Source organism: Chlorocebus sabaeus, chromosome 1 (assembly GCF_047675955.1).
Source record: "Chlorocebus sabaeus isolate Y175 chromosome 1, mChlSab1.0.hap1, whole genome shotgun sequence".
Classification (NCBI taxonomy): Eukaryota; Metazoa; Chordata; class Mammalia; order Primates; family Cercopithecidae; genus Chlorocebus; species Chlorocebus sabaeus.
The window spans coordinates 83,901,394-83,924,867 of record NC_132904.1 but is presented as its reverse complement, the minus strand read 5'-3'; the positions used below and the strand labels follow the sequence as shown (position 1 = coordinate 83,924,867).

Here is a 23,474-nt window from a genome sequence, read left to right as displayed (position 1 = left end):
ACTGAAATTCCCCAGTGTATTAAAAATGTTATTTTCTATTCTGATAAATATTTCACAGTACATTTATTTCATACAGAATGGAACACTGATACTGGCTTTGTCTTCAAGAGCCCAAGCAAAGCTGCTGAAGCAGGCCGCAGTTATGGGTAATCAAGTGAGACTGTAAGTCCCCAGATGATTATTATGCACTTTTTTCTGGTGTGTCCTAACTATAAATTGGAAACAGTTGGACTAAAACTTACAGTAACAACTCCAATAGAATCACATTTCTCCTTAAACTTGAAGAAGCTGGAACTGTTTCTGCTTTAAAATCCAAACTAGGAAGGTCATTTTCCAAGCAGCTTTAAATTGCTAAGAAACCAAGAATCACCTTCAGAGTATTTCTAAAAGAAATGTTAATTAGGATAAATTTCTTTCTCATAATGAACTGGTAATAGTAACACTAGTCAAACTTTAAAATCGTTACAAAACGAGCAGATCGTGGTTTCATTGGACCTAAACTGAAAGGCCTGTTTGCAGTTCCCAAGGATGTGGCATGAGTGCAGACTTAACAAATTAACTATAGGCAACAACCAAAAAATATCAAAATAATGTTTCATGTAAATCAAAGGAAAAATTAGCAACTGTCTTAAAATCATGGCATTGCTATGAATCAAAATTATTTACATTAAACAAAATTATAATCACAATTCTAAACCAATCTATTTTTTAAAGACCTCAAGACAAACACTTTCAACTTTTTCCCTTCTACAATCATAGTGAAAAATATGAAAACAAATGTTTTCTATTAAACACAATCTTCGAATCAACACTAATTTCTTTTCTTTTCTTTATTTTTTGAGATTGAGTCTCGCTCTGTCACCCAGGCTGGAGTGCAGTGGCGTGATCTCGGCTCACTGCAACCTCCACCACCCGAGTTCAAGGCAATTCTCTGCCTCAGCCTCCCAAGTAGCTGGGATTACAGGTGCCCGCCACTACGCCCAGCTAATTTTTGTATTTTTAGTAGAGATGGGGTTTCACCATCTTGGCCTGGCTGGTTTTGAACTCCTGACCGCATGATCCACCCACCTTGGCCTCCCAAAGTGCTGGCACTGCAGGCATGAGCCACCGCACCCGGCCCCATTAATTTATTGTCAAATGCATATTGGCATATATGTCAGTAAAATAATATAGCAATTTGTTTCCATATTGAACAAAATGAGCATCTATTTAAAACTATAACAGGCTAAAATTTTTCATAAATTTATGCTTATTTCATACCAAAGTTCAAATCTAAAATAAATAAAATATGCATCTCCTAGAAATGGAACAAAACCAAACAACATTTTGGAAGCTTTTGCAAATTACTATTCTCTTGTCCTTTTCTTATTTTTGAGATGGAATTTCGCTCTTGTTGCCCAGGCTGAAGTGCAATGGCGCAGTCTTGGCTCACTGCAACTTCCACCTCCTGGGTTCAAGTGATTCTCCTGCCTCAGCCTCCCAAGTAGCTGGGATTACAGGCACCTGGTACCACGCCCAGCTAATTTTATATTTTTAGTAGAGACAGGGTTTCACCATGTTGGCCAGGCTGATCTCGAACTCCTGACCTCAGGTGATCTGCCTGCCTCGGCCTCCCAAAGTGCTGGGATTACAGGGTGAGCCACCGCACCTGGCTGGAAACTACTATTTTTTGATTAACTGAAGACTTATAGAGTATCCTGACCCCCAAGAAAGAGAAACATTTAATTTCAAATACTCCAGTTTACTTCCTCTCAAAGATTTTGAACTTATCGATAGAAATTGAGAGAGTCAACACATAATGGAATCTTGCTAGCCCACAGAATGGTATTAGAAAAATAAAATATTGGAACGAAGGTAACATGAGAGATTTGTATTATGTAGATTAAGAAACCAAGGCCCAAGGAGGTTAAGTGATTAAACTGTAAATTCATTCCAATCACCTAACTGTCTGTACCTGCTGAAGCCTCAACTGTGAAGAAGAAATATTACAGACAAGTAAAGGGATCTTAGACTATATAAAAGAAAACACAAATCACCTAAATGAAGGTAGAGAACAATGGTCCTCCAACTGGTATTATGCAAAGACTTTACAAGGGACAAAGGGCATGGATAGTTTTAAAGAAACCAGTGTTGGCTAGATGCGATGGCTCATGCCTGTAATCTCAGCACTTTGGGAGGCCAAGGCGAGTGAATCACCTGAGAGTCAGGAGTTCGAGACTAGCCTGGCCAAGGTGGTGAAACCCCGTTTCTACTAAAAATACAAAAATTAGCTGGCCATGGTGGCTCGTGCCTGTAATCTCAGCTACTTGGGAGGCTGGGGCAGGAGAACTGCTTGAACACGGAAGGCGGAGGTTGCAGCGAGCCATGATCGCATCATTGCGTTCCAGCCTGGGCAATAAGAGCAAAACTCCACCTCAAAAAGAAAAAGATGGAAAAAAAAAAAAAAAAAATGAACCAATGTCCAGTTCCTCACTTCCACATGTTCTCCTATCTAAACATGATTTGCCTGAGAGTGTACCTTTGGTCAAGACTTCATGCTGGCTTCTCTTATCCACCTCCCCTTCATAAAAGCTTTTCACATCAGAAATACAATTCTTGGTCCCCACTCCAGACCTCCTGAATTCAGAAATTCTAAGTGTGGGGCCCAACAATCTCTGCAACGTGTGTTTTAACAAAATTGCCACAGGATTCTTAAAAATGCTAAAGCTTGAAAACCACTGAGCTAAGTTACGTAGCAGTAACAAAATCTCAATGCCTTTTAACAACCAAAGTTAATTTTCTGCTCATGCTACATGTCAAACAAGAGTTAGCGATGGTTCAACTACATGAAATCTTCATTTTGTACCTTAGGGTAATAGAGAAACTTTATCTGCAAATGCGGATTGTCAGAGCAGAGAAAAAGAACAAACATAGGAAACTGTGTTCTGATTAAAGATTTTGCTCATAAGTGTACATAAATCATTTCCACTCATATTTCTTTAGCCAAAGCATGTCATAACTCCAGGCATGATGTCAACAGGGAAGGGAAGTATAAAGTTTCTCCAGGGAGGGGCAGCAAAGGTTTTTGAACAATAACACAGTCTACCATACACGCCAAGCATATAATTGTTGAAGATCAACTGTATTTGTTTATATTTAAGAAAATTCAAAGCACAATTTCCTTTTCTTCATAAAATACTATCAATAGTCTTTTTCACAATAACTTTTTTCACGTTAAGTGTGACAATATTTAAAATCTTTCTGGTACTGGTTTCAGAAATAGGATAGTGTACAACACATCAATTAGTATTTTACACTATATGTGAATATATAAACTTGTTTGTCTGTGTGTGTGCATGTGTCCTCTGAGCTTCATTTTTCTTCTAATTACCAAAGAATTCAGGATTTTCTCATTGTTTATATATCCCCAGTACCTAGAACAGTGCATAATACATGAGTCACTCAAGAAATATATGTTGAAAGAAATTTTTGTCCCTGTAATCACTGAAAAAAACTACATTTTTATAGTAACTATTTATATTTGGGTGCCAAGTTTCTTGTAGTTGTTTCTTTGACAGCAATTGTAGGGTTTTTTGTTTTGTTTTGATTTTCTGTTTCTAAAGAAATTTGTTTATTTTTAAATCAACTACCTCTATACTCATTAACAACTCCCAAGGATCATCCTTAATATAAAGTTCCATTAGTTTCATTATATTGATAATGTGCTATGAATTTACATTTAAACATAAACATGCATACTCTAAATAGGGGCTTCCAGTCTTTTCTTAATTAGGAGCTATTTTTTAATACCACAAATGAAATGGAACAGTGATTATAATATGAAGTTATCAAATCCAAAAGGCAGGAATGGGGATACGGCTGCTAGGCACGTTCATCACGCTACTGGGAACTGAAATCCAGCAAAAGAGGTGAGACCATAAAGTCTATAGGTTGGAGTGTTGTTCACTTTTATATCATTTATTCACTCCTTCAAACAGTTAAGTATTTCACAAGTATTTACAAAGAGTTGACAATGTGTCAGGCAGGTTGCCAAGTGTTGAGGATAGCCATTGTTGATGACTTCAGGAATTCACAATCCAGAAAGTATACATACCATCAAATAATGACATTACATTATAGAAAGTACTTTAATATAAAGTACATAGTGCTTTAGGAGCACAAAGGAAGTGTGTCTAACACTGACTTTGGTGTCATAAAGGCTGTTCAGACAAAGAGACATTTAAGGTGCTATAAAAAAAGAAGTAGAGGAAGAAAGCAGGGAGGAAAAATACATATAAGACTTAGAAAAAAGAAAACACTGGATATTCTGAGAATTGAAGAGGTTTAATATGACTGTAACAAAGAGACATGGAAACCAAATGGAGAAAGACTGGCACATGTCACATCACACCAAAAATGAATATGAACTTTACTTCTAAGACAAAAGGTCCTGCTACCAGAGGAATGACATAACCAGACCTATGTTTAACAAAGGTATTCCAGGTTTAATGTTCATGACCTATTACCAAATCTCACTCCATTGTTTATTTTTAAACTATAATCTCATTTGGTACTATTTGCTTAAACTTTTTAAATGACAGTCTACAAGCTGACTTGTTGAAAGAAACTGATATTAATGCAATCTAAACACATACTTTGTTCTTTATTTTAAAAGCTTAAACCACACATTAACTTTAAGACAGATTTTAATAACTTTTTGATAGATTAACAAATTAGTTTAAAAATAATAACTTTCAAAATTACAACTAAGATGCCTACATAAAATATCAAACTTAATTAAGCTATAAAATTCAGGTAATTAATACTAGTTGTTTTAACAAACTAATCACAAAATCTCAATGCCTTAACATAATAAAGGTCTGTTTATTTATCACTATCCACTCAGGCATTCATCCAGGCTGTCTCTGACACAGAGAGTAACCTCGTTTCAGTCAGCTATAATGTCTTTCTAGATATTGTTCTGTGTGCATGTGAATAATAATGTCACATCATTAATGTATTGTGGGGACAAGGAAGAATGATGAAAGTCAAGACTATACCAGTAAGTCACATGAAGTGGAGTACAGCAATATACTTTTGTGTAATTAACACTATGTCCACAGATCTATAAAGCAAATGTTATTCATTTACACAATCATATATTTGTTCAATAAGCAATTATTAAGCACTGAGGCAGTAGAGTTAAAAGTGAGGGCTATAGATTCAGAGAAGCAAGTTGTTTTACATTCCGAGCCTGTTTCTCCATCTGTAAAATGCAAATAATAGGACCTACATCATAGGATTATTGTACTAAGTGCTCAAGAAATGTGATTTATTATTACTACTGCTGCTGCTATTACTAAAACAAACACAACTACAAAGATGAGGGTATAGCAGTTGCTGTCTTACACACTGAGACTATAAGAAAAATTTAATAGTCCCTACCGGTATCAAGCTCATAGGCTTAAACTGAGGTAAAATAGTGAGCCACAGACAGAAAAAAGTAGACACATCATCTACCCTGAAATTAACACCGTTATCTAAAAGATGTATCACCACAGGTCTTCCTCCAAAGATACACACTGATATAATCATACTAGTACACAATCATTTACTAATTGAGGATAATGGTACATGTGATATAAATTGCCAAATGGAAAAAAAATGACCTGAACTAGAAATGAGTCCATCAACATGTGAATGCACAAACCGTGGCATATCCATATAATAAAATACTGCTCAGCTAAAAAAAAGAACAAACTACCGATACACTGAACAAAATAGATGAATCTCAAAAAAAAAAAAAAAAAAAAAAATGCTGAGAAGCAGCCAGACACAAAGGTGCATACTGTATGAATCCACTGGTATGAAATTCTAGAAAAAAAGTTTCATAATCTAAAGTGACAGAGAGCAGATCCATCTTTTCCTGCTGTCAGGGATGAGAGGAGAGATAGAAACTGACTGCAAAAAAAAGCACAAAAAATTTTAAAGAATGATGGAAATACTCTGAATTTGACCATGGGGGTGGTTACACTTAGGTGTACATCTGTCAAAACTCATAGAACTCAGAGTATACTCCCCAAATGTGTACATTTTTATTGTATATAAATTATAACTCAAAGTTAATTTTAAAAGAATGAAGATTTGGCTGCGCGCGGTGGTTCATGCCTGTAATCCCAGCACTTTGGGAAGCCAAATCGGGCGGATCACTTGAGGTCAGGAATTTGAGACCAGCCTGGGCAATGTGGTGAAACCCTGACTCTACTAAAAATACAAAAATTATCTGGGCCTGGTGGCAGGTGCCTGTAATCCCAGCTAATAGGAAGGTTGAGGCAGGAGAATCACTTGAACCCGCGAGATGGAGGCTGCAGTGAGCTGAGATTGTGCCATTGCACTCCAGCCTGGGTGACAGAGTGAGACTCTGTCTCCAAAAAAACAAAAGAATGAAAATTTGCCTGAATCAAACTAAATAGAGGTATAAAATTATATATTTTAGAGATTACAAATGTATATGCGTTGTGAAACACGCTACACCTTATGAAATTCAAAGAATAAAGAAATTGCTCAAAACTAAAGAATCAAAGATGGTTTTAGGGAAAAGATATCATTTGTGCAGACTGAATTTTTTAGTATAGAGGTAACAGAGTAAGGATGCAAAGGCTACCAAAGCATACAAGGTAAAAGCCATAGCTTGAGTTCAGTGAAGAGAACTCTAGAAAGGTCAAGCAAGGCTAGACAATGGAAGGCCTTGGTCCAAGAATTTAGACTGTCTTGAAGGCAATGGGAAATCACAGAGGATTTCTGAACAGAATGACACATCATAGCCATGCATTACAAGGGAAAAACAGACAAAATGTTTTAAATCATTTATAGATCTATTAGAAAGTGACTGACTCCAGAGTATCAAGAAGCAAGTTTCGGTCATGGGGTAGACAATTAAAGTCTTCCTAATTTATAAAAGTAACATTTTATGTTAAGAGTTGGCCAAGCATGCTGGCTCACGCCTGTAATCACAGCACTTTGGGAGGCTGAGGCGGGCAGATCACCTAAGATTAGGAGTTCGAGACCAGCCTGGCCAATACGGTGAAACCCCGTCTCTACTAAAAATACGAAAATTAGCTGGGCGTGGTGGTGGGTGCCCGCAATCCCAACTACTAGGGAGGCTGAGGCAGGAGAATTGATTGAACCCAGGAAGGGGAAGTTGCAGTGAGCCAAGATTGCACCATTGAACTCCAGCCTGGGTGACAAGAGCAAAACTCTGTCTTTTAAAAAAAAAAAAAAAAAAAAAAAAAAAAAAAGGTTGTTTACTACTCCTTATTCTCAGAGTACAGCAAATGTGATCCAATATGGTAGTTTCACGTTTTTAAAAATCTTATTTTTGGCCAGGCACAGTGGCTCACACCTGTAATCCCAGTACTTTGGGAAGCCAAGGCAGTAGGATCACTGAAGGTCAAGAATTCAAGACCAGCCTGGCTAACATGGTGAAACTTCATCTCTACAAAAATACAAAGATTAGCCAGGCATGGTGGTACAACCCCACAATCTCAGCTACTCAGATGGCTGAGGAACAAGAATCGCTTGAACCCAGGAGGTGCAGGTTGTAGTGAGCTGAGATCACACCACTGCACTCCAGCCTGGGCAACAAAGCAAGACTCAGTCTCGAGAAAATCTTGCTTTTACATAATTTTAGCGATACTTCTGGGTAAGAAATGTTGGGTAAAAAATATATATATATATTGAAATCTTCAAAATTTTATTAATCTTAAAATTCATAATATAAATTCTACAGTTTTTTAATTATCCTATTCCAAAGTTCCATAAATATTAAATTATTTAAAAAAAAAAAAAAAAAGCCAGGTGAGGTGGCTCATGCCTGTAATCCCAGCACTTTGGGAGGCCGAGACAGGTGGACCACCTGAGGTCAAGAGTTCAAGACCAGCCTGGCCAACATGGTGAAACCCCGACACTACTAAAAATACAAAAATTAGCCAGGGATGGTGACCTCACATACCAGTAATCCCAGTTACTCGGAAGGCTGAGGCAGGAGAATCGCTGGAACCTGGGAGGCAGAGGCTGCAGTGAGTTGAGATCACGCTATCGCACTCCAGCCTGGGTGACAAAGTGAGACTCTGTTTGGCAGGGCGTGGTAGCTCACGCCTGTAATCCCAGTACTCTGGGAGGCTGAGGCGGGTGGATCACCTGAGGTCAGAAGTTCAAGACCAGCCTGGTCAACGTGGTGAAACCCGGTCTCTACTAAATAAACAAAAATTAGCCGGGCATGGTGGTGGACACCTGTAATCCCAGCTACTCAGGAGGCTGAGGTAGGAGAATCCCTTGAACCTGGGAAGCAGAGGGTGCAGCGAGCCGAGACCGCGCCATTGTGCTCCAGCCTGGGCAACAAGAGCGAAACTTCGTTCCAAAAAAAAGAAGTTTTACATAACTTATGAATATAAAATTCTATGTGTTACATTCAATGAAATCTCTCCCAATAAATACACACACACATATACATAAACACTCTTATATAAACTTATGTATATATACATGTGTGTGCATGTGTATATATATATAAACTTCTGATAGTAATGTACTAGAGTAACAAAATTGGCTAAAAGTCTAAGATTAAAGAAAGAAGACCTGATCAGAGCTCTGATGCTCTCAGAAATCAAATTCTGATGCAGTTACAACTCAAGTTCTAAACACTGGCCAGTCTTGGTTAAGTATTTGAAATCACAGAACTTCAGTTTCCTCAAACGTGAAATAAGCTACTATTACTTACTATATAAGACTATTATGAAAATTAAAGAATATCATACAGTCTGAAACAGAAAATGCTGAAGAACAATGTATTGAGGATTAAATGTTTATAATAAAAGAGTTATAAAAATCTCAAAACTACTCACTCAACATAGGATTTATGTGAGTTAGTATCCAGTCCTTGTAATTTTATATTTTCCTTTACATATGTAAACTGAAATCCTGCTGAGTCAAAAGCAATACTCTGATTTTAAAATGCAAAAAATAATTTTCTCTTCCATGCTACATGGTTTGGGTCCTTCTGGAGCTTGGCAGTAGAGGAAGGTAGAAGGACAATGATAAAATCCAGATTAGCGGCTGGGCGCGGTGGCTCATGCCTGTAATCTCAGCACTTTGGGAGGCTGAGATGGGCGGATCACCTGAGGTCAGGAGTTCAAGGCCAGCCTGGCTAACATGGTGAAACCCTGTCTCTACTAAAAAATACAAAAAAATTAGCTGGGCGTGGTGGTGGGTGCCTGTAATCCCAGCTACTCAAGAGTGGAGGCAGGAGAATTGCTTGAACCCGGGATGAGGAGTTTGCAGTGAGCCAAGATTGTGCCACTGTACTCCAGCCTGGGCAACAAGAGTGAAACTCCGACTCAAAAAAATAAAAATAATAAATAAAAAATAAAATAATAAATAAAATCCAGACTAGTTTGGCTTTTCTTATTCTGAGACTCTAACTTGCTGAAAAATGTACTTTGTCTTCCAACAAGTTTGCATGTATGGGCTATATTTTAGGTTTTCAATATCCTGCCAAATACTTAATACACAGGGTGATGTATTTGGTTACTTTTTTTTTAATTTTTGGCAACATTGCATCAAAATTCAACCTCTTCAAAGTTAGTCAAGTGCCCCTGTCTTAGAACATATGGTCACCCAACCAGTAAGCATCTGATAGGCAGGCTTTGGCCTCAAGAAGCCTGTAATGGTTGCTAGCACTTAAGTATAGGAATTTACTTTTGACTTCATGCCATGCCTTCACTTTGTTGAAAAAAAGGAAGGAAATTCAAGCTTCAGAGTCTAAATTCCAAGAGGATAAAGAGGAAAATCAAGTGAAAACACAAAAGACAACCATGCAGCAGAAGAGAAGAAAATAACATTCTTACATTTAGCTCTTTGAAATAAAATTGCCGAATTCATAGTAACACTTCACATGCTTTTTGATTTTAACAGAAAAATTGCAGGGGTCTGAACATAAAGACAAGGGCATCTCAAATATTTATTCATTTAATATTATAACAAAATATTCATTTAATAATAAAACAAAAAAAAGAAGTTAAAGTTTATTTGCTCTAGAAATACAAAAGATGTCTCTTAGAACTCCTTAGGGGGAAAAAAGAGTTCTTCAGAAACCAGTTAACTTAATTATCATCTTATCTATATATAATACATATATACAAATATATATGCATATATATACACACATATATAAATATATAAACACACACACACACACACACACACACACACACACACACACACACAGAGACAAGGTCTTGCTACGTTGCCCAGGCTGGTTTTGAACTGCTAGCCTCAAGTAGTCCTTCTGCCTCAGTTTCCTGAGTTTCTGGGATTACAGGCATCAGCCACCACACCTGGCTCAAATGATACTTATCTTGTTTAATTTTCTTTAATATGAACATAAGGACATGGAGTTGAAAATATGATATTTTTCAAGAGTTCATTCACGCCTACTAAGTATTCTATATTTGAGTCAGTACAGATTTTTTGCCGTGAGACTTCTAAAGCATAAGAAGATACTTAGCATATTTTAGTCTTTCTGAAAAAAAACTCAGAAGGGAGGAAGGTACTTGTAGAACCCAAGAAAGACATGTATGAGAATAGGGTATTAAGGAGCTTATAAGCAGAAAAGTACAGAAAGAGAGAAAACCTTTGAGGGAAGTGGGCAGAAAGACTGTTATAAGCCACATTTGTGAAGACATTTCAAATAAGTCTGGACTTCGCCTTGAAAGTCATGGCATAATTCAGAGATTTACAGTTACCAATTTAGCTTTGCCTATCAATAAAGGGAATAGATGGCAGAATAGCTAGAGTAATTTAGCTATTTCACTTATTTAGAGTTATTTAGTGTTCAGCAGCCTTCAGACCTGAAAGTTTTGTTGATATACCTAGATTAGGAAGGAATGGCTTCCCAAATCACTACTACTACCAACTCAACCCACTCTAAAGGATGGTCAGGAGAAGTACATTTCCAAAAACAGTGCAAAATATATTTCATAAATCTCATATCTGGTATCCTTGTTTAAAAACACTCAAGTTTCATTTATTTTTGCTAGTGTACTTGAGACCAACTCTACCTACATAATTAGCACAGAACTCAACTGTTTAAAGTAAACAGTGTTTACCAAAACAATGGGGGGAAAAATGCAAATAAACAATAAGGACCCAAATAGCCTGAGAGTATGTTATTTAATATGCCTGTTACTCAATTTCCTCCTCTATAAAATAGGTGAGACCTCCCCTTAAAAGATTTATTAATAAAAGATTTTGCTGTGCATAATATATCAATTATCTATCAAGAGCAATGCCAGAAACATGACATATATTCAATATAATTCAGTTCCTTTCTCTCTTTCCCTTGGTTTTGGTTTTCAACAATTTGTCTTATTCTCCCTTCACCCACTTGGAGTTTGAGATTTTTCTCTGAATCTATTACTTTAGTTTTTACAAATCTAGGTGCAGGTTCCAAGTGATGATTTTTATTTTGTGAGCAATACAATATGTTTCTTCTATTCTTCTTTATAACCATAGTCTGATGGACTAAAGACTGGTAGAACCAAGAATATCAATGGATAAAGGAAAGAAAAGATCAAAATGATAAAAAGAACAAATGGCAAATAACAAAGGATACTAGAAAAGTATAATATCCTTGAAGTCAAATATTGTCAAGAAGTCTGAAAAGAAAAGATAAACATGGGTAGGTAATAACAATATCTGTACGGTGTTTTATTTAATCCTCACAACATCAGATTTACAGATGAAAGGAGGCTTAGCAAAGTAAGTGTCTTGTCCAGAATTGCCCAGCTAATAAAAAAAGAAACCAGATTTAGAAAGTCTTTAATCTAAATCCTACATTCTATTTATACTACAGTATCCTAGCCCTAGTGACGAAAGAGGTCCAAAGCTTTGGATGGAATAAATAAAATCACTGAGAATAAATTAATAAATATGAGGGGCTTCTTAACAATAAGATGTAAGAAAGGCAGGATAATTGCTATAACAAGGCAGAATGGTCCAGCTTCAAAAATGAGAAGACCTAGGCTTATCGGCTACAGCCTAAAAGCTCATAGGCTAAATTCTTTCAGAGTATGGTTAATGTACTAAGACATTAAAAAAAAAAAAAAAAAAAAAAAAAAGAACTTTCCAGGAGCTCTACATTCCAAAATAACATACTGTAAAAATCCTTAACAGAAACATCATAACAATTAAAAATAAAATGATAGTTCCAGAATTAATCAGAGCATCCATCAGAATCATTAGTGCTGGATGCTGGGTATGATGGCTCACACCTATAATTCCAGAACTTTGGGAGGCTGAGACAGGAGAATTGCTTGAGCCCAGGAGTTCAAGACCAGCCTAGCAACAGAGCAAGACCTCATCTCTACAAAAACATTTTTTAAGCTAGCCAGGCATGGTGGCACTCAACTATGGTCCCAGCTACTCAGAAGACTGAGGTGGGAGGCTCACTTATGCCTGGGAGGTCAAGGCTGCAATGAGCTGTGATCACGCCACTGTACTCCAGCCTGGGTGACAGAGTGAGATCCCGTCTCAAAAAACAGAAATTTAAAAAAGAAATTTTAAGAATCATCACAGTGCTGAGACTAGAAAGGTTCACAGAGGTCATCTTGTATCTTCTAGAGCATTTAGTTTCATGCATTAGTTTTTGAAATGTATATCATGTATACAATTCTCTACTTTCATGAAGGTTTTATATAGTGTACCACAAAAAACGATCATGAAATCCAAGCTCTGAATAAAACAATAAGCTTAAATAACTATTTGATGCTTACTATTATCTTCCGTGGACAAAAATACCTTTCCAATGAAATGGATTTTTTCACAAAGCACTTTTTTTTTTTTTACTATATAATAAAGCCCCCACAGTCATGTGAAATCAGATATAGCAAGTTTTCCATTCTTTAGAGAAAGTTGGCTAGAATGCTTATCCTGTGTAAAAGAAGGAAATTAGAAAGTGACTTCCTACTTACCATTTAGGACTTTCTCAGCTCAAAATCGATCTTTTCCTATATATCTAAATAAATGAAATAGATGATAACTTTTTCATCCATTCCCTCTCCATGAAGGAACTAAAATTCTAATATTGCTTTTTGTTAACTTATTAATAATATAACACACATTTTATATTAATGTATAACCAGACCTCACTTACCACTTACGGCAGAGTTCTTTGGACTCTTAAGACACTTCCGATTCATTAGCTCCATATTTCTCTCCATTTCCAATACTTTCTTCTCACTATCCTCCTTATCCAGCTTAAATTCCATGACCCTAGGAAACACTCTACCACCCTAAGCTCCTTTCTCCTCAGTTCTTGCATCACCTCTACCTGGCAAAACTCCAACCCTGGATGAAACTAATCACCTTCTCCGTGCCTATAATGAGGCAACTATGTACTGCTAGGGAAAACCACACAACAAAACATAATCACCACACTCAAAGGGATCCTGAACACAGCCCAGGTAAGCCTGTCATTTTACTCTATCTATACAAAACAAGTACTTCAAACCACATAAATTCTCTTCAGGCCTTTGACCTTCTATCCTTTCTTTCAGCAAAGACCCTGCCTCCTGCTTTAGTGAGAACCATAGAAACTAACAGATATGACATTCCAATGGGAAGCTGAGGAGGTTCATGTCTGATAACTTCTGTTCTGTACCATTTTCTCTTTTCTCCCTTCCTATTGCATTAGATAGTAGTTAAAGCTATAAGCATGGGATAAGTTATTTACAATGAAAAAAGAGAGACAATAAGCGAGCCTAGAACCAAACCTTGAAGAATTCTAAAGTTTGATGGCCAGGAAAATAAACCTTCAAAGAAACTAGAAATTTGCACTAAAAACAAGTCAGTTACATTCTGCTATATATACATACATATACATTCAAACAAACTGATTTTGAAGACAAATATAACTCTAATGTTTTCCAACAATATTAAAACATCAGTCCTTTGATAGATGAAATTTCGCAATGTTATTATTACTGAGGTCCAAAGAAGCCTTCTCCCCTGTGGAAATAAAATAATCTTGACAGGAATTTTACCAGCCAAGGGTGAGGGACTTAGGGGTGGAGAACATGAAATTATTACCCTTTGCAGACACAAAACTTTCTAGTTGGAACGTAGATAACTCTGGCTCCTCAAGAGCATATGTAGATTTAAAATCCTTAACTATAAACAGTAGGCTTCAGGCCTGGGTGGTCTGTGCAATGTCCAATAATATATAAATTGGCTTATACTCAAAATAAATATTTCCTTTTTCATTACTCTGAGTCATGAAAAACATTTAATCTTTGTTCAAAAACAGAAAGGATTTCAAGAAAACCTTTTAGCTGTAAGTCTAACAGATCGACAGCTCAGTATATGACTAAAAATTACATGCATGTAAAGAGATCTTAAATAACTTTCTCAGAATCTCAAGGAACACAGAAAACTAGGAAGATTCTCAATAAAAAATAAATTGACTCAGTGCATGCAATAATCACTGATATTTTCTATACAATGTTTAATAATAAGCTATGACCTAAGGGATTAAATGAAATACAAAATACCCTGTGCTCCTGTTTTTATCTCAGAGATAATTTGGCATATTATACAAGCCATCTAAACACTATTTTAAAGTTATTTTGTCTTTTATTTTCTTTAAATATGCTATCAAATGGTGGCCGATTGGGTTAAATTCATCTTTAAGAGAACATTCAAATATTTCATAGAAGATGCATACCAATTATTTTCCAGAAGTGTTTAGATCCTTATTAAAATTTGGCCTGACATAGTATTCAAACAAAGGAAACAAATTTGGAGGAAGAGAGGAAAAAGAAGAGAAAACATTGAGGAGTAATAGACTCCATTTATATGCAATATGGTAAAATGGCTCCCTAAAACCATCCAAAGAATTGTTCTCTTTCAGAATGAAAAGAGTCCAGTATTCTTCACGGATGATAGGAACTTGGTCTGACTCAGGACTTGCTTCCATATCTGCTTAATGAGTTGACCAGAAAATATTCTAAAATCATAACAAAGACATATTATCAGAGTGTAAAGACTCCAAAATCATCACAACCAGATGTGTAGAACTAAAAATCTTGGCTTCTAGCTATATTTCTCACTATCAGTTTATAAAATGAGCATTAAATATTATTTGTTCTAGTTCTAAATTTCTTCCTTCCAAAAGAGCTGATCTAAGTGTGAATAGACAATACACGTCTAGTCAATCTCTTTTATTACAACAGCTGTGAGTAACATTCCAATTTCTTCTTTATGTCAAAGTTTCATGTTTTAATTGTAGCTTATTATTATTGTGGCCAATTTACTCTAGAAAATAAGAATGTACAACCTATAACTATATTCTACAATTAATTTCAGACTTATCTCATGAAATTTCAAAAAGTTCATAGCTTTAAAATAACATACAATCTCTTTTTATAAGTCTCTTCAAAAATCTAGTCAATTATTTCTCAACAAAATGAACTTTAATGCTAGAAGCAAGATAATGCCTTCAAAGCTAATAAACAAAGAATAAAGTTTAAGATTTTTCTAAAGTCAGAAAAATTCAACCTACCACAGATCTGGAAGATTGAATTTAAATGACAACTGACTATATACAGTGAGCTTAAGGCTGGAACTACATTGTAGAGATTAAACAGCTGAAATTCTTAAAATGTACAGACTGCATTCAAATATGTCTTCAATACATATCTGAATACATTTCATAAGAAAAAGTGATCAATTCATGATAAAAGATCAGAACAGATTATAAATATATGCTAATGCAAAGTATAGCTCCTATTAAAAAGAAACCACCAATAATATATAAACAGTAACATCAGTTTAATTTGGATCTAAAATACCATTTATCCACATATTTGTCACACGTAAAATGAAATGACTAATAATGTTAGGTGCCATAGTGGATTACTAGTTACTTCCTTAACATTATAAATTAAAGTAAAAGCAGAAAACAAACAATAACAACAACAACAACAACAAAAGAAAAGTACAGCAGAGTGAGATGGGGGAGGGAGGAGAGGAGAAAAAAGAGAGAGAGAGAGAGAGAGAGACTGAAACAAAGACAGAGATCATAGACATCTGACTACAAAGTAGCTTTTATCCTCTTTTCTAGTTTAAAACCTAGTCACAATAAAGGAATTTCAAAAATTTTTAATGGCACTAATTAGAAATATTTACTATTTCAAATAGAAAGATAAAGTGTTCCATGACATGGTATAATATTTCCACTACAGTTTAAACTATATCATATATAAAATCCAAAATATGCATTAAGAAATTTTTTACCAAGCTTCTATCTTCCTTAATTTCTAGGCCCTTCATTTAATTTCATATTTCTTTTCTAAAAGGCTTGCCATCACAATGTGGTATTTACAAATACAAAAATAATACTGGGTCTTTTGCCATGTCCCTCACATAAATTTCAAAATATTCAATTGTTTTAAAATAATTACTAGCATTTGAAAGTAAATTATGCAAAAATTTCACTTCTGTCTCTGCCACTAACTGCTGTGTGATCTAGGAAAAGCTACAAAAATATTTCAAGTTTGTTTTCTTCACCAGAAAATTGACAATGCTGTATTACATAATCTCTAATTTGCTTCATGCTCTAAAACCCTATGATCCTATGAAACATTAAGTATTGGTATTATTCACTTTAGAGAATAAAACTTTTATTTATGAAATGTTGCAACATATTAGACTAAAAAGAACACTAAATCAGCCTACAGTTTATGAATTTTTGAACTTCAGTTACTTTTAATATGTAAGAATCAAGATATATGTCCAATGTGTCAACCAGTTCCTAAAGTAAAAGTATGAGTGAAGTCTGGCTCTACTAGGATAAATAATGAGCCAAAACAAGAATGGTAGGAGCCAAATCTTGACAGCTTTAAAGCATGGAAAAAATTCTAAAGGAATGGAGAAGAGGACAGTGATAATGATATTGCAGTAACAAAATATGAAGAATCAGAACTTAGCAAATATTTTCAAAATGTGCTCTTTACAATAACAGTTATTGTATCCAATCTCCATTTAAGAGATTAAATAGGACAAATTTATCTTAGTTTCCTTATTTTCTCTGTAAATATTCTAATGTGCACATTGATTACTCAAAAATAAAACACTACTCCAAATAGAACCACATATACTTCTCTTCATATTAGTTGTTATATGCTTGTCAAGACTCAGTTGTATCTGTCCCCAAATGTGTTCATGTCAGTTGTACTTCTTAATGTAATTATGTAACTGGCTTACATATTACATAAAAGGAAAAGGAAGAAAGTTTCCCTCCCCCCCCCCCCCCATGAAAACTGAGTTGAATGCTTTGGAAAGACAATATCTTAAAACAAAAACAACTCAGAACTCCACCTAGGCAACTCATACTCACAAAAAAACCTTGGTAAAAGAGCAGATATTTATGTGTGCTAAGTCGAAATAAAGTCATTAATGTATACATGTATCCATATTTTGTAGACAATGTTAACAGAAACAAATCTCATGCTACTGCTATGAAGACAGCCTTCCTTGCATAGATTTTTGTCCCCTCAGCTCAGGGCTCAAAATGAAGATATGGGGACCTGAACTTCCCCAGCTGCCCCCACAGACCTGCAGCATGAAACAGAGCTGGCCAGACAACTGGCTTGCTGTTTTATGACATTCAGATTTTGTGGTTGTGTTTATACTAGCTGATTGATTTAACAATATAACAAGAAAGAACAAACATTAATAGCATGTGAAGAGCTCCTACAAATCAGAGCAATACATTTAAAAATAAAAAATAGGTAGAGGGTAGGAAATCGAAATGGCTAATAAACCAATGAAAAGGTGTTCCACCTCACTAGTTATCAGAGAAATACAAAGTACAGCAAAAATGAGGTATTACCTACATTTTAGATGATTTGACTGACAAAAAGATAAAAATTACCAACATGAACTAGGATGTAGGAATCAATAAGCACTCTTGGAGTGAAAATACATGGATACTGCCTTTTTTGAGGCCAATCTGGCAATATCTATTAACATTAAATATGTCTAGTACATTTGACCCAAAGAATCCATCTGTAGCTAAGTATCTAACCTATCAATAATATAAAACAGTAACATAAATTTAGAAATACTGGAACAGGAGCACAAAGATATTTTAAAAACAATGTTCATGGTTGAACAGTTTGCAACAATGAAAACCTGCAAATAGTATAAATGTCTGTTGAGAAGGTTTAAATACTTATTTATAGATTTTTTTTTGCAGCCCCTAAAAACAATGAGGCAGATCTATACGTACTGACATTTAGATAGAATCCTAAGATGCATTATTAAATAGAAAAACACTACAGAACAATATATAATGTGTGATCTCATTTTTAAATATATAAACATAGGTACATAGGTACGTATAGAAATAATTCTATGTTGAACCTGGTGGCTCATGCCTACAATCTCAACACCTTGGCAGGCCAAGGCAGGCCGATTCCTTGCACCCAAGAGTTCCAGAGCACCCTGAGCAACATAAGGAGACCCTGCCTCTAAAAAACAAAAGTAAAAAATTAGACAGGCATGGTGGTGCACACATGTGGTCCCAGTCACCTGGGAGGCTGAGGTGGGAGGCCTGCTTAAGGCCAGAAGTTTGAGGCTGCAGTGAGTCATGATTGTGCCACTACACTCCAGTGTAAATGAGTCTCAAAAAAAAAAAAAAAATGAATTCTGGAAGGATATATGCAAACTGTTAAGATGGTTTCAACTAAAAAAAGAGAAGTACAAAGAGGGAGGTAGATAAAGGGCTGAGAATTTTCCATTTCTATTATTTATGCTTTTGCATTGTTTGAATTTTTAAATGAAACTGTATTATTTATACAATTAAGAAAATTTTAAAAAGAAACGGAGGAGACTTCTAATTTCTTTGTTTCACACATTAATGAGAAATTTTGGATAAGAAAAGTCTCTATTTTATCAATTCATCTACTAAATAATTAACAGACTCATGATTTCTAACCCATATAGATGATTTGTAGTTAAAATTGGGTAATAAATCAAGGCAGAATATGTATTTTGGCAAAATATACATATGGAACTATTAAAGGAGGTTGGCGCTGAGAAGAAAGTAAGAGGGACGGGAAAGAGATCTGATAATCTTTGACCTTCTAAGGTAATTATATGAATAGCTATTTTCTGTTTTAACTGAGAAAATTCCCATTACAGAAATTTAAGATGTTGAGAAAAATGTCTTGACTCTACTTGTTGTAAACTACTAGAATAGTTTGCCAAGAGAAGCAGTGGAATTAAAGTCTCTGGAATTTCTTAAAATTACAGATTTTAAAGATAATTACAGAAGTTATTTCTTGATGTGACTTACGGCTCTACTATTCAGAGTGTGACACGAGGACCAGGATGAGCATCCCCTGGGAGCATGTTGGAACTACTGAAGCTCACATCCCACCCCAGACCTACGGAATCATAATCTGCATTTTTAAAAGATCCATGTTAAAGTTTGGGAACTGCTTTATAGCCCTTATATCAGACATTTAAATTTGTAACAGTTTATTAACAACGACTGCCTATTAGGAACCAATAAAGAGAGATACCTCATTTGCTTAAAAAAAAAAAAACTTTCTTTTTCATCCTTATCAGTACTATTTCTGTTTTTCCAAAGAACAATAAAAAATTAATGCCCTATTTTATTAGGCCTATTTCTTTTAAGAAGGTAAAAGCTCTATCAGTCTAACTCGTATTTACTCACACAGTTTTATTAATCATTACAATGTAATAGAAAATCATAAGGGATGTAATACAAATCCAAAAAAAATTGATAACAAATTTAGGAAAGTGACCAGAATTTTAATGATTATAAACTTCTTATCATTCAAATAATTTCAACACGTTAGGCTTGCTATCACAATTGTCTCTACGTGTTTCATACCAGTAGAAGTTGCTGGTGGTTTTCAAAAGTGAGATAAGGAAAGCCTTATCTTTCATAAGAATCCCTGAAAATATCTTACAATGACACCCTGCAAGGAAGGTTTATACAATATTAGTATTTGCAATTATCAAATACAACAAACATTTTTAACATTCAAGAAAGAAACAGAAGTTAACAATTGTGTTTCCAATAATAGAACTGGATGCTTTTGCGATAATAAAAGAAATCTAACCTGATAAGCTCAATTGTTCTCCACTGTCTGATTTTTAATATCATTCTTGTTCTGAACATGCCCAAAGACCTCAAAACCATAAAAATTGCATAATCCATTTCAGTGATCAAATCACTTTAGAAAGCATTTGAGAGCAGCTGAGATTCAGAGGTCCTAAGCTGTCACAAAGCTTGAAAACACAAAGCTGTGTTCTCCTCCTCTTTATATTTTGCATTTGAGGATGACAGTAACATGATAAACAGCCAGCACTCAGCCACTATCAAGGCCCTACCAGTACAAAGAGGTTTTGTGATTAACAAGGGAAAATAAAAAAGGGAAGAGACCCACATTTTCCTTCCTCTAGGGAAGACGCTAGACAGAGATGACTGAAATTTTAGAACTTAAAAGCTTCTCCCATTTCTATTAGCTCACTTTGCAGGTAAACACTTTCCTGGCTCAGTGACTCAATCACACATGTGAAACAAAAGCTGCTGAAAATTGATAATGGTGGAAAAATATTCTGTTTTGCTGTGAATTTTAGATGAACTTGTATATAGATGGTATACTTTCTCTTCCAGTGAGCCCATTCACTGAAACTATACAACGTGAAAAATAAGCCTCCAAATATGGATGTTTTATTTGAAGTTTTAAGGATGTAGACTGGAATAAGGCCAAATAATTCCCATTTGTGCTATCTATGCTAATTCTTAAAAATGTCTAAAATAGACTGGAAAAGGAAAAAAATGTAACCTGATATTATATATATGTAGTGTGTGTATGTGTATTCTCGTTCTACATGCACACAAACATACACATACACACACATAAAATTTCCTTCTGTGTTGCCATTCATTTAAAAAACTATCCATGGCAATCACAGTGGTTTGGAAATATCTTTTCCCTATCCTTTTTTTCCACTTCTGGTGTCCCCTACAGCCATGGCCGCCACTGTCACAGGGGAACCCCTGTCCCCGGAGGAATTGCTACCAAAAGGCGACGCAGAGAAGACTAAGGAGGAGTTGGAGGAGGATGACGAGGAGGAGCTAGATGACACCTTGTCGGAGAGACTATGGGGCCTGACGGTGATGTTTCCGAAGAGGGTCCAGTCGGCGGCCGGAACCTCTTCTTTCTCTCCCTCTTTGTGGCTCAAAAAATGTACAGGTTTTCCAGGGCAGCCGTGTGGATTGGAAACACTTCCTTTATGATCCTGGTTCTTCCTGTTGTTTTTGAGACTGAGAAGATGCAAATAGAGCAACAGCAGCAACCGCAGCAGATACTTCTAAGGCCTAACAGGGCTCTCAGGAGGAATGCAAGGGGCTCTACCTTCACTTCCTGGAAAGATCTAGATTGTTACTGCCATATATGAGTTGTTTCAGTGGGAGAAGTTTGAAATTCAATAGTGTTTGAACTGTTGATTATTTGACTTTTTTTTTTTTAACTTTGGCACATTGATCCATCTAAACCTGGTGGGGAGAAATCTCCCCACATTGTCTCATGAAGAGACTTAACTTGCAACTGTGCCCTCCACGCTATCCTGACTTACCTCAGTCTTCACTCTGATACCAGAGTGCAGCCATGCAGATGGTTATTCCAACTTTGGCCACACACTCCTTTCACAAAATTGCCCCTAACTGGAAGATCTCACTTTCCCCTGTGGGGCAGGTACTGATGCCAGTGGGAGGGATGTACCCCTGACCATTAATGACTGCTTTCTTTTTCTTTTTTTTTCCTTAAAGAATGGAGCTGTCGGGGAGGGACATGCACACAATGTAAAACAGACAAAATGCATTACAACTGTGGTGTAAAGTGGCCACTATGAATCCCCATGTATAAGAGGACTGGCTACAGCTTCAGGCACAGGATGGGGACTGTGGAAGACAGGGCAGGAGCTCCTTTCCTCTGCACATTTTGGCTGTTAGACTTTGTCTGTGTGTTTAAAAAAACAGAAGTCAGTGCTCACTTTTTTAATTTAAATATTAAAAGTGATTCCAACTGAAAAAAAGCCTTTTTCCCAAAATAAACACAGAATACAGTAAAATAATTGTTCTGCAAAATATAATCAATATATAATCAAATATATATAATATACACTCAAAATATAATCAAGTTATTGACTGATTATATTTCTAAAGACTATAAATGTAATTTCTATTCAAACTAAATTGGAATGTATTCTTAGCAAAGGACTTAGACGTACATATGATATAGGAAGTACGTGCTTGTGGTCAGTTTGTATCTGGCAATCTGTGACTTAATTTTGATCAAGAATGTGCCAGACATATTTAAAAATATATTCACAGTTTTATTGAGATACCATTGACATATTATACAATTCACGATCTAAAGTGTATCAGTCAGTGGTTTCTGGTATATTCAGACTTGTACAGCCAACACCACAATTACTTTTAGAACATTTTCATCAACTCTTAAAAAAAAAACCCTTACCCATTAGTAGTCATTCCCTACACCCCTAACTCCCCTAGGCCACCAATCTAATTTGTATCTCTACAGATTTTTCTATTCTGGACATTTTTGGTAAATAGAATCATATAAATATGATCTTTGCAGCTTAGATTTAAATAATAAAAACAACTAACATTTATTGAGTGCTTACTATGTGGACATTCAATACAATAACCCCATGAGGTAAGTACTATTATTATCCCCACTGAAGATGAGAAATGTGAGGCACAAAGAGGCTACGTAACTTACCCAAGGTTACAAAACAAGTAAGATGGAAAAGGATTTGAACCGACACAGCTGGATTCCAGAGTTTCCTCTCAACTATACTATAGTGTCTTTTGATTACCTCTGACACAGAACTTAAATAAAATAATATAATAGAAAGAAAGATTCAGGCTTGAGAAAGACACAGTGAGTTACAGCATAGCCCAGTGAGTTACAGCGCCTCATAAGTAGTAAAGCAAATGGTTAAATTTAACTGCTTCAAATTTGAGCAGCTGTATCAGCAGTCTCGTCTAAGAACTTTCTGTGATTAGTAATAATGCTCCTTAAATAAGAAGCAGACATCTTAGCATGCAAAAGAGGATACCAGAAGTCGAAAGGATATAATGTTTGGATGTTTAGTCACACTCAACATTGCTAAGAGTTATCACCAGTTTCTTAGTGAAGAATTGAAGATTAGTATCAGAATCCATTCCTAGGGTTTATACGGAAATAAAAGGCATATAATCATATAGCCTACATAACATAATCTCATTTGAGAAGCTGAAAGACATATATACACACATACACCTATACACACATAAATGTGTGGAAGGAGAGAGGAAAGAAGTGAAGGCAGGA

The 23,474-nt window shown here is 35.6% G+C and overlaps 1 protein-coding gene and 1 pseudogene across 6 annotated transcripts in view; one reads left to right on the top strand and one right to left on the bottom strand.

Annotated features, from left to right (window-relative positions):
• The window catches only part of TMEM135 (transmembrane protein 135), a 258,161-nt gene that overhangs the window by 38,262 nt on the left and 196,425 nt on the right, over positions 1–23,474 (bottom strand). The gene's annotated exons all lie outside the window — the stretch shown is intronic.
• LOC119626532 (mitochondrial import receptor subunit TOM22 homolog) lies at positions 21,107–22,620 on the top strand (annotated as a pseudogene).